Consider the following 9,559-nt stretch of genomic DNA (forward strand, 5'->3'; position numbering starts at 1 on the left):
AGAATGGCAGGTTTTACATGTTTGGTAAGAAGTTTGGACGATGACGGATTGGTAAACCAGGTAGTATTTTCTGAGAAAAGCACAAACATGATCGGAGTTTTTATTTAGGAAGATTTTAGAGCCCAATGAGGCCATGGAGAGGTGACTGCATTGTTCAGATGAGAAGACCAAGCAACTTAATCTTTGATGATTCACGCATTTGTCAGCCTCAAAAGTTACCTGGTACCCATTCACTCAGCTTGCCTTCTTGGGCTCAGGATATGGGTCTTTCTAAGAGATCTCTCTCCAATGCCACAGGGTTCTCTTCATCCCATAGACTGAGTCTGTCTATCCTTTCGTATTTCTGCCTTGCCATCTGCCACTACTTCCTCGGTTCCCCTGCCCTAAGTCTCTCTGCTGTTCCTTCCCCTCTTTTCCCATATTTCATTTCCTTCATTAGGAATCTGCATGCTAACGCACATCAATTTACATGTTTGTTGCTGTTTATTTGTGTAACTCCTTAGAGATTTCACCAACTACACTCCTCCTCTGGACATAGGATCTACTAGGTCACAACACAACCAGAGCCTTCACCTGACTTGACTTAAATCTGCTGAGAATTCGGATTCACCTTAATGTGTTAAATCTGTATCACCAGCTGGCTATCTTTGTAAAATTGTTTTTTTGTTTATTTTTGACAGAGAGAGAGAGAGAGAGAGAGAGGGAGGGAGGGAGGGACACAACATGAGCGGGGGAGGGGCACAGAGAGAGGGAGACACAGAATCCGAAGCAGGCTCCAGGCTCTGAGCCGTCAGCCCAGAGCCCAACGCGGGGCTCGAACTCACGGACTGCGAGATCATGACCTGAGCCGAAGTCGGACGCTCAACCGACTGAGGCGCCCAGGCGCCCCTACCCGCTGACTATCTTCGTAACATTATGCTCAGACATCCATAATTTAAGTCACACTTTCTGCACAAATGATGACACTGCTAACGAGGTTGTTTCCAAACAGGGAAGACATTAATTGTATTTTTGTGTATCCAGACACCTTCTTGTACATAACACTATCTACAGTGAATATTAAGTGCGGAGATAATGAAATGCTATTATCTTGAACTATTACAACATTTGGGTCATACTTCAAATCTTGTTATGGAAGGTCTCCAATGTACCTGTGGACCAAGATATACCTCTCCCCCTGAACACAGACAATTTATTGATGAAGAAGTTAGTTCCGAAACAGAGTTCACTCTGGTTCCATGACACTTGGATATAACTTTTCAATGTCTTTACGACACAAAATATTTTCTTCTGGATGTAGTTCATTTAGAAGGAAACTGATTTACTTTATGACTGAAAATAAAGTCAAAGGAAGCATAATAGATGCCTCTGGTTCCCCATGTCATGGCCTTTGGTCCATCTCTGATTTCAGCCCCGGCTGCACAGACAGATGGTTTTACGCCAACCTGGGTTCTCCTTACCTTTATAATGCCTACCTCAAGTGGCCACTGAGTGTCTTCCAGCCCCACGTAGTGCCAGCACAGCCCCACATTGAAGGGAAAAAAATCACTCCCTCTGGGAGCAATCCACAACCAATGGGGGAAGGCAGTGAATAAACCTCCTGCTCCAGGCAGAAATTCTGGGAGGTCTCACGCACGCCCATAGTTCCCAGGGAAGCACGCTCCTGCAGCCCACAGGGAGGACTTGTCCGCTCCCCTCTTATTCTGGCCTTTGCTTCTTCCCCAATTGACGATCCCTGATCTCTAACTCCCATCCTTGGGATGAGCTCCCTATTTAATCACCACACCCAAATCGTTGTCTCAAGCAGGCAACCCCCAAGAGATGACAGCTTACTTTCAGCAATATTAAGCCCCTTCTGATCAGATGCCATGTATGTGGTATTTCAGATTTGTAAATCATTAAGACCTTTCTTTTTTTCCCTTCTCAAGACTCCGTAATGACAGAAAGACAGTGGAGATCAGAGCCTTGCCTCACATGCTTCCAGTGTGTTTCTTAGAGCACGTAGATCACGTTGAACACCTTGTACTGATAAGTCCCAACCTGTACAACACCCTAAGACAAATTAAAAGCTGATACTATGCCATCTACCTTCACCATTCCCTGCTTGGCCTAAAGTACAGTATATTGGTCCACGGTCGGGAAAATGACATTTGCCTCATCTGCCTTTCTAGATTAACAGCAGGAATGAAGATTAAACATATGAAACGCATCTTGTCCAGATTCTGTACAACCAACAAGGGACTTAAAAATCACAGACCAAACTCAGCAGCCTCTTAATACGTCTGGAGTTACAGGCCAGAAATATTTAAATTCAAAAATCCCATATTATCAAAATAAAGGGAATTGCTTATGTAAGACAGCTGGAAAAGAAGCTGTAGGCTTATGTCACATAAGGAGAAAGGACACGCTTTTACCTTTGACGATCAGTTTCCCATTTTTCTTGCTTCTAAGGCAGGAAAAGATCCAAACTTTGCAGTTTTTAACTTGATGTTATTCGTGGTAGGTAATGCTCAGCTGTTCTGAAACATAGCGAAACACAACAATTAGATGCAATAGCTAGCCTGAAACAAAGATACCGAAGATCTCTTAAGAAGTACTCTGACAAGCATTAAGTTCCATCATGTGAGAAGAGAGTTCCCTAAAAAATTTACATGACCATGTTTTTGCATGATGTTATGCTTTGTATTTTTGTGCTTTCCAGAACATCCACCACAAAAATAAACAAATAAGTAAATGTCACCACAATAAATAGGTTTGAGAGTCTGCAATCTACTTTTCTATTAACGTTTTTATCTTCTGTAAAAAGCAATAAAATGCATGCATTAATCTTTTGATTTTGTAAGATACGCGATACATACAAGGCTAGGCATTTCCTGTGCATTATTTGTTTTATCATCACTGCAACTAAGCAGCTGTAAATAAAGGGCTAAAAAGTATCAGTCTTCACAGGGTGGGTCTTCTGACCTCGCAGGAAGACACAAATCACAGCATCATCTTCCCAGGCGCATGACTACAGGCTTGCCGCCGATGCTCAAACCAAACTGTGACCCCTCGTTATTGACGCTTTCTGAAGCAAGTGACAAAATGGAATTGTAACTAGGCCCACAGTTATGGGAGAGGTAACTTTTCCAATCCTATCACATGCTTTAGCCCGAGCTGTGATTTTTCTTCCACATAGAAATGGACTGGTGTCACACACAAAAATAATCTGGTGTTGCGAAGTGTAGATATCAATAGAACTCTGTTTAAGGAATATAATTTGTGGCCCTAGGTAGCATATTAAAAGAGTCTCCATAGGGAACAAGAAAAATAACAAATCTAAGTATGAAGCAGAGATACAGTGACATTCAGAATTAAAGAACACTGGTGTATTTTTTTTTTTTACTTTCTAATTATTTATAGGAATTACAGTGCCTGAATGAATATGGAATTCATTTCACAGAAGAGGAATTGGAGGCCAGAAAAGGTGACGTATTTTGCCCAATTTCATTCAGCTAATAGGCACAAAGGCAGAATGACATTCCAGAATCCCTGCCTTGAAGTTCAACCCCTTTAGAAACCCGTAACACTACTTGTTTCCAAAAAGAACACTTGGCATTCAAAAAGATCAGGGCTAACACAATTCCCTGCAGAACTTATCTGAGCACTATGTTGAAAGTGGCAAAGTTGAGAGGTTAAGAATAAGATGCTATGGTGGTAAAATGCGAGAACTACAATAGCACGACAGTATCGTGTATTTTCATAGCACATAATACATGTTGGGAACATTATATTTATATATGTATTTCATTTATCCATGTTATAAGAGACAAAAATGATATTCTATTATCAGTAGCTTTCAGGTATAATTATGAGTTGTGGTTTATATAGGATTATCCTAAGTATTTTTCATATTCCAGTAAACCAAATGAACTCTGAAAATTTCCCTACATGTATGACAAGTAGATTACTCAAAGAGATAAAAAAAAAGTTAATATTAAAACAAAGAACTGACCATTTATTCATTTGTGTTATTTACTGCGCATCTGTTTTGTACTAGGTATTCTTAATTTTCTACAGAAGCGAAAGGAAAAGATTATGCAATTTCTTTTTTTTTTAATTTTTTTTTCAACGTTTTTATTTATTTTTGGGACAGAGAGAGACAGAGCATGAACGGGGGAGGGACAGAGAGAGAGGGAGACACAGAATCGGAAACAGGTTCCAGGCTCTGAGCCATCAGCCCAGAGCCCGACGCGGGGCTCGAACTCACGGACCGCGAGATCGTGACCTGGCTGAAGCCGGACGCTTAACCGACTGTGCCACCCAGGCGCCCCAAGATTATGCAATTTCTTAAAAACATACCCAGATATACAATAAGAAATCAGTTTTATCGCAACTGGAATCTTTTCTAAGTTAGATAATATTAATGTCAACACATATTGCAAACATTGGGATGTGTCTCAAATGCCATCTAGTCTAGTGATTCCCAAGAATGGTTGAACATCACGATCATCTGGAAAGCCACAGAAAAATACAAATTACAGAAGGTCATGCAAGATCTATTAAATCAGACTATTCATGAGTAGATTCAGGGCATTTGCATTTTGAGCTGGGAGCCCAGTTCATTCTCGTGATCATGCACGTTTTGGAAACCTACTGACTCTTTCTTGCCTAATGTCCTTATTATACAGACAAGAAAACTGAGGCCAGGGAATGACTTGCCCAAGGCATTTACTCCTTGGTAACAGAGGTGAAGTTAGAATTCAGAATTCTGGATTTGCTGGTACTTTTGTTTTTCTTTTTCATTTCTTGTTTTCCTTTACTCCAAGGGTTCTTCTTTTATTCTTTCTTGTTCTTTCCTATCACCAAGTAACCAATATTGAGTCCCTCCATCTAAGAATGAGCAAAAGTAAAGTCAAACAAGGAAACAAATCAACAAAAAACCAAAGTGGGAATTTGAACTTAAGCTGTTTGATTCAGTAGTGTGCTTTCCACTGTGCCACTGAGTTCTACAGTCATCTACTTTTTTTTAATGCCTATTTATGAGAGAGACCATGAGCAGAGGAGGGGCAGAGAGAGAAGGGGACAGAAAATCCAAGTGGGCTCTGTGCTGACAGCAGTAAGCCTGATGAGGGGCTCAAACACACGAACCTGAGATCATGACCTGAGTCCAAGATGGACGCTCAGTAGACTGAGCCATCCAGGCACTCCTACAGTCATCTACTTTTGACGTTTATTTGGGATGACTGGGTGGCTCGGTCACTTGAGCATCTCTTCATTTCAGCACAAGTTATGATCTCACGGTTTGTGGAATCGAGCCTTACCTCGGGCCCCATGCTGACAGCATGGAGCCTGCTTGGGGTTCTCTCTCTACCTCTCTCTCTCTCAGAATAAATAAACTAAAAAAATTTATTTCTTGAGAGAGTGAGAGAACTTGTGGGGGAGGGACAGAGAGAGAGAGAGAGAGAGAGGGAGATAGAGCAGGCTCCACCTGATGCGGGGCTCGACCTCATGAACCATGAGATGGTGACCTGAGCCAAAGTCAAGAGTCAGACACTTAACCAACTGAGCCACCCAGGCGTCCCATAGTCATCTATCTTTAGACTATCTACTCAATCCCTTTCTCTGCATTCCCCAACTTTGAAAGGTGTCCTCTGTCAGCTGTTTGTCCCTGAGTCCTGATCCATGGCCATTGCTCACCCAGACTGCGCTTCTCATCTGGGACTAGGAGATTACAGTCTTATTTAGGTGAAAGAGTTATGGCTGCAGCGTGGTTACCACGTCCCTTATGGGCAGAGGGAGCCAATACTGGTAACCGGTGGAAAAGGTGAGTGAAAAAGACACTCGTGGAAGAGGGAGTGAGAACTCTCCCAACTCACCTGCTTCCTACTCACCGGTCTTTGTTTTTTCCTGTGGCTTCCACGAGCTCATAGAGCCTTATGACCCATTGTATTTTAAATAGTTAAAATTATTTAGTTTTAATATTTTTGACTTCTACTAGGTCAAGTTGGTTACATTCCTTGACTCTGCCGCTACAGTCCTGACTAATACACCTCTTATCATTCATGTTATGTAAGTTACTGTATAAGCAGTTACTTTCGTTACATCATTTTAAGAGGTTCATTTAAAAAAATATTGGCTGGGAGTGTGGAGAAAGGGGGATGGAGGCTATAAATGTATGACATTTTATGGAATGCTGATATTTTCATAAAGTACACGTTTTACAGTCTGATAAAGGGGAAAGGTCCAGAGGAGAGAGCTCTCTCTTAATCTCAGCTTTACCTTGTAGAAGACTTCTGAGTTGTGAAAGATACCTAGCCTTTTTGAGTTTCCATTTCCTCACTGAAAATGGAGGCAAGGAAACCTACCTTAGTCAGGTTAGTACAAGGAATAAATGAGAGCATTTGTGCATTCACTCACTTACTCATAACTCATTCATTTCCCAAAGATTTATTGAGCATTTACCATATGCCAGGCACTATGAGAGGTGCTTGGAATAATGACCATTTCATTTTAAGGAAAGTGAGTGGATAGAAAAAAAACCCCAATAATCACCATGGTGAAGGAATAGAGTATTTTAGAAGTGAATCATGCTGCTGATGTAAGAAAAATAGACTAAATTAAGGAGGATCAGAAGTACAAGGGTTGGGGGCTATTGGGAGGTGAGGGCACCTCACTAAGAAAGTGAATGATGTGAGGGAGTGAGTCATGTGCAAGAGAAGGGTGTTCCAGGCGCAAGGAACCACCAAGGCTAAGGCCAGAAGGTGGGGGTATGCTAAGTTGTTCTTGAAATTGTTAGGAGGTCAGTGGGGATGGAGTGAAAGGACAAGGTGGAGAGTAGTAGAAGAATGTGGAGTTAAGTGGGACGTGCTGCGGAGACGTGGATGCAGGGATGGCTCAAGGGCAGCTCAAGGCTTTTTGGCTCTCACTCTGTACACGAAATGGGGGCTGCTGTGGGAGTTCGTGCTTAGAATTGACATCACTTATGTTTCAGCAGGCTCATCCTGGCTGCCGGTTGGGAATAGACCACAGCGGGGGTCAAGATAGAGGCAGAAGGAAAGCTTGTAGAGAGACGCCATGTTGGCTCAAACTCAGGTAGAGCTGGTGAGGGGTGGTCAGTGGCCAGTCATGCTGGGTGAGCAAGAGGATCTCCTGATGTATCACACGGAGGGGGTGAACCAAGAGGGAGACAAGGATGGCCCCAAGGTTTCTGGCCTAAGTGACCAGAAGAGTGCACTCACCATTACTTGAGAGGCAAAAGGCTGTGGCTACAGAAGATTGGGGGGAAAGAGGCTGAGGTTCCTTCGGCCATACTGATTTTGAGAGGTCAGTGCCCAGTGGGCTTGCCATGGAGGTAGTTGGATATGCAATACTGGAATACGGGAGAGAAGTGTGGCTGGAGCTTGCATTAAAACCTTCCAGAAGACTTTCTGGCCTAGCATATGTGGCTGCTGATATTCTTATTGTTACCTACCATAGTGATTATGAAGGGGGTCAGACAAAATCATACATGCACAGCACAGTATCTGAGAATTCAAACTCAATGTATTGTAATTCCCTTCTGTCTCCCACCTTTACTTCCAAATATTTCATTCTCTATTGACTAGAAGAGGGAGTCTATTGTTTTCTGTGAAAAAAAAATCCATTCTCCACAAGACATAATAAAAAAAAATCCTATTTTATACTTTGGCAGCCCTTTGAAAAATACTGCAACAAATAATCTTCTGATAAAATATTAACAATAGTACTCAGTAAGTCATGAAGTAGAACTTTCAGGTGGTGAGGTAAATTTTGATTCGGGCATGAGCTGAGAAGATCTAAGGGAAAAATGAAAACAGGACTGAAATAATCCGTGGATCTGTAAGTCCCTCAACATCTCTCAAACCTCCCTGGATTTTTGGCAGTGATTAGCAGTCTTTCAGAATCAAGAAAATGCAGAAGTGTAGGAAAGGTGATTACTCCAACTGTGGGTCCTAGTCTGAGGAAGCACATTTGCCTGAAGGCACATCTGGGGACCACTGGAAATTCTGGAATGAATTCTCTCAAGTATAAAAGTGTATCTTTGAAATGGGTTTCTTAATTTGTAAACGTTCCACGTCTTCCAATGAACAAATTTTAACTTAGAAACCCTCCCAGTTGGAACCCTCTTTTATAGATGAGGCTAATGAGGACTAGGGAGGTGATGTGGCATGCCTGAGGCCACAGCTAGCCGGTACAGCAAGGCCAGGACCAGACCCTAGGCCCTTAACTCTCAGTATAGCTGTCTTTCCACGCAGCTTCTCTTCAGCTTTTTTTTTTTTTTCTTCTTTTCTTCACTCAGTTACCGCTAATCAGTAGCACCGTGTCCGTGAGGTCTCGCATCTTATCTTAAACATTTTACTGAAAGCTTATAGTCCATAAAACAGTGCGCTTGTTTGAAGACAAAGTTAAACTATCTATCTGCCTCCTGGGCCCCTCACTCCTGCAGAAGATGACGTAAGAATCGATTTTGGAACAAGGTCTGCACTTATTCCGACCCACCCTAGGTCTGAGACAGTGTTCGATCACATAAAAAGTAAGAGGGCTAGTTACTTTCGCCTTCTTTTGCAGATCACATTGCTAATTGACTCATCCTTTGGGTATAGAAAACTTCAAGGCAGGGCTGGATGCATGCGTGTGCAACTTGGACAACTGCCCAGGAGCCCATGTTCAGAACAGCCCCGCACTTAATTCTTTAAAAATGTGAACCAGTGTTTTTGTGGGCGAGGTACAAGTGGAACGTGTGGGTAAGGAGGGGTGCACAAAATTCATGCCCCCAGCCATCCCTCGCTGCCTCATTTGCATATAATGTGCATGATGGTGAATTCTCTTGGGCCCATAATTCCTGGACATTCAGCAAGGTTCTGTATGAGTGAGGTTAAGTGTGCTCTGTGACTAAGTGGGGAAGGTGACAGTCCCAAAAAGTTTTGCTTTCCACTGGAAGCAGAATTTGCTTTGAACTTCACATGAAGGCAATGATGTTCCAAGAAACATGGATAACAAGTGATGGGGTTCAGGGCAGGTCACCCTCAAATATGCCACTTTGGCATATTGATTATTTTGAATTAAAGTTACTTGGGATAACGCCAGTACAAGAAGGACACTCTGACCCTCCTCCGTCCCCGGAAAGCAGGAAATAAACGTCCCATGTGAATGACACCATGAGGTAAAGAGACATCCTTATCAGCAGAGACAGGGAATCCAGGGACGAGAAGGCTGTAACAACAAACCCTGTTGTTTCTTCACTAATTTCCTACCTGAAGCCTAAACTTCTTTTTGTCAATTCTTCATGAACTTACTGTTTCTTTGTCTAAAAGGTACAAAAGCTGGCTGGTTTGGCCACTTCTTTGAGTCTCATATTTTTGCAGGCTCCTGTATGCATGCAATTGAATTTGCCTTTCTCCTTCCTGCTCATCTGTCTTCTGTTGATTTAATTATTAGACCAGCCAAAGAACCTAGAACGGACAGAGGGAAAAGTTTTCCTCCCCCAAACAAGAAATCCTGTTGTATCCTTCATTTTATTTTATTTTATTTTATTTTATTTTATTTTATTTTATTTTAT

The 9,559-nt window shown here is 42.2% G+C and overlaps 1 protein-coding gene across 4 annotated transcripts in view; it reads right to left on the reverse strand.

Moving 5' to 3' along the window:
• Positions 1-9,559, reverse strand: part of DLGAP1 (DLG associated protein 1) — an 898,848-nt gene that overhangs the window by 599,350 nt on the left and 289,939 nt on the right. For all 4 annotated transcript variants that reach the window (XM_040479302.1, XM_040479303.1, XM_040479300.1 and 1 more), the window contains exon 3: positions 2,415-2,519. The gene's annotated coding sequence lies outside the window, so the exon portion shown is untranslated. The remainder of the gene's footprint in view (positions 1-2,414; positions 2,520-9,559) is intronic.

Source organism: Herpailurus yagouaroundi, unplaced genomic scaffold (genome assembly GCF_014898765.1).
Source record: "Herpailurus yagouaroundi ecotype Mexico unplaced genomic scaffold, PumYag 142, whole genome shotgun sequence".
Classification (NCBI taxonomy): Eukaryota; Metazoa; Chordata; class Mammalia; order Carnivora; family Felidae; genus Herpailurus; species Herpailurus yagouaroundi.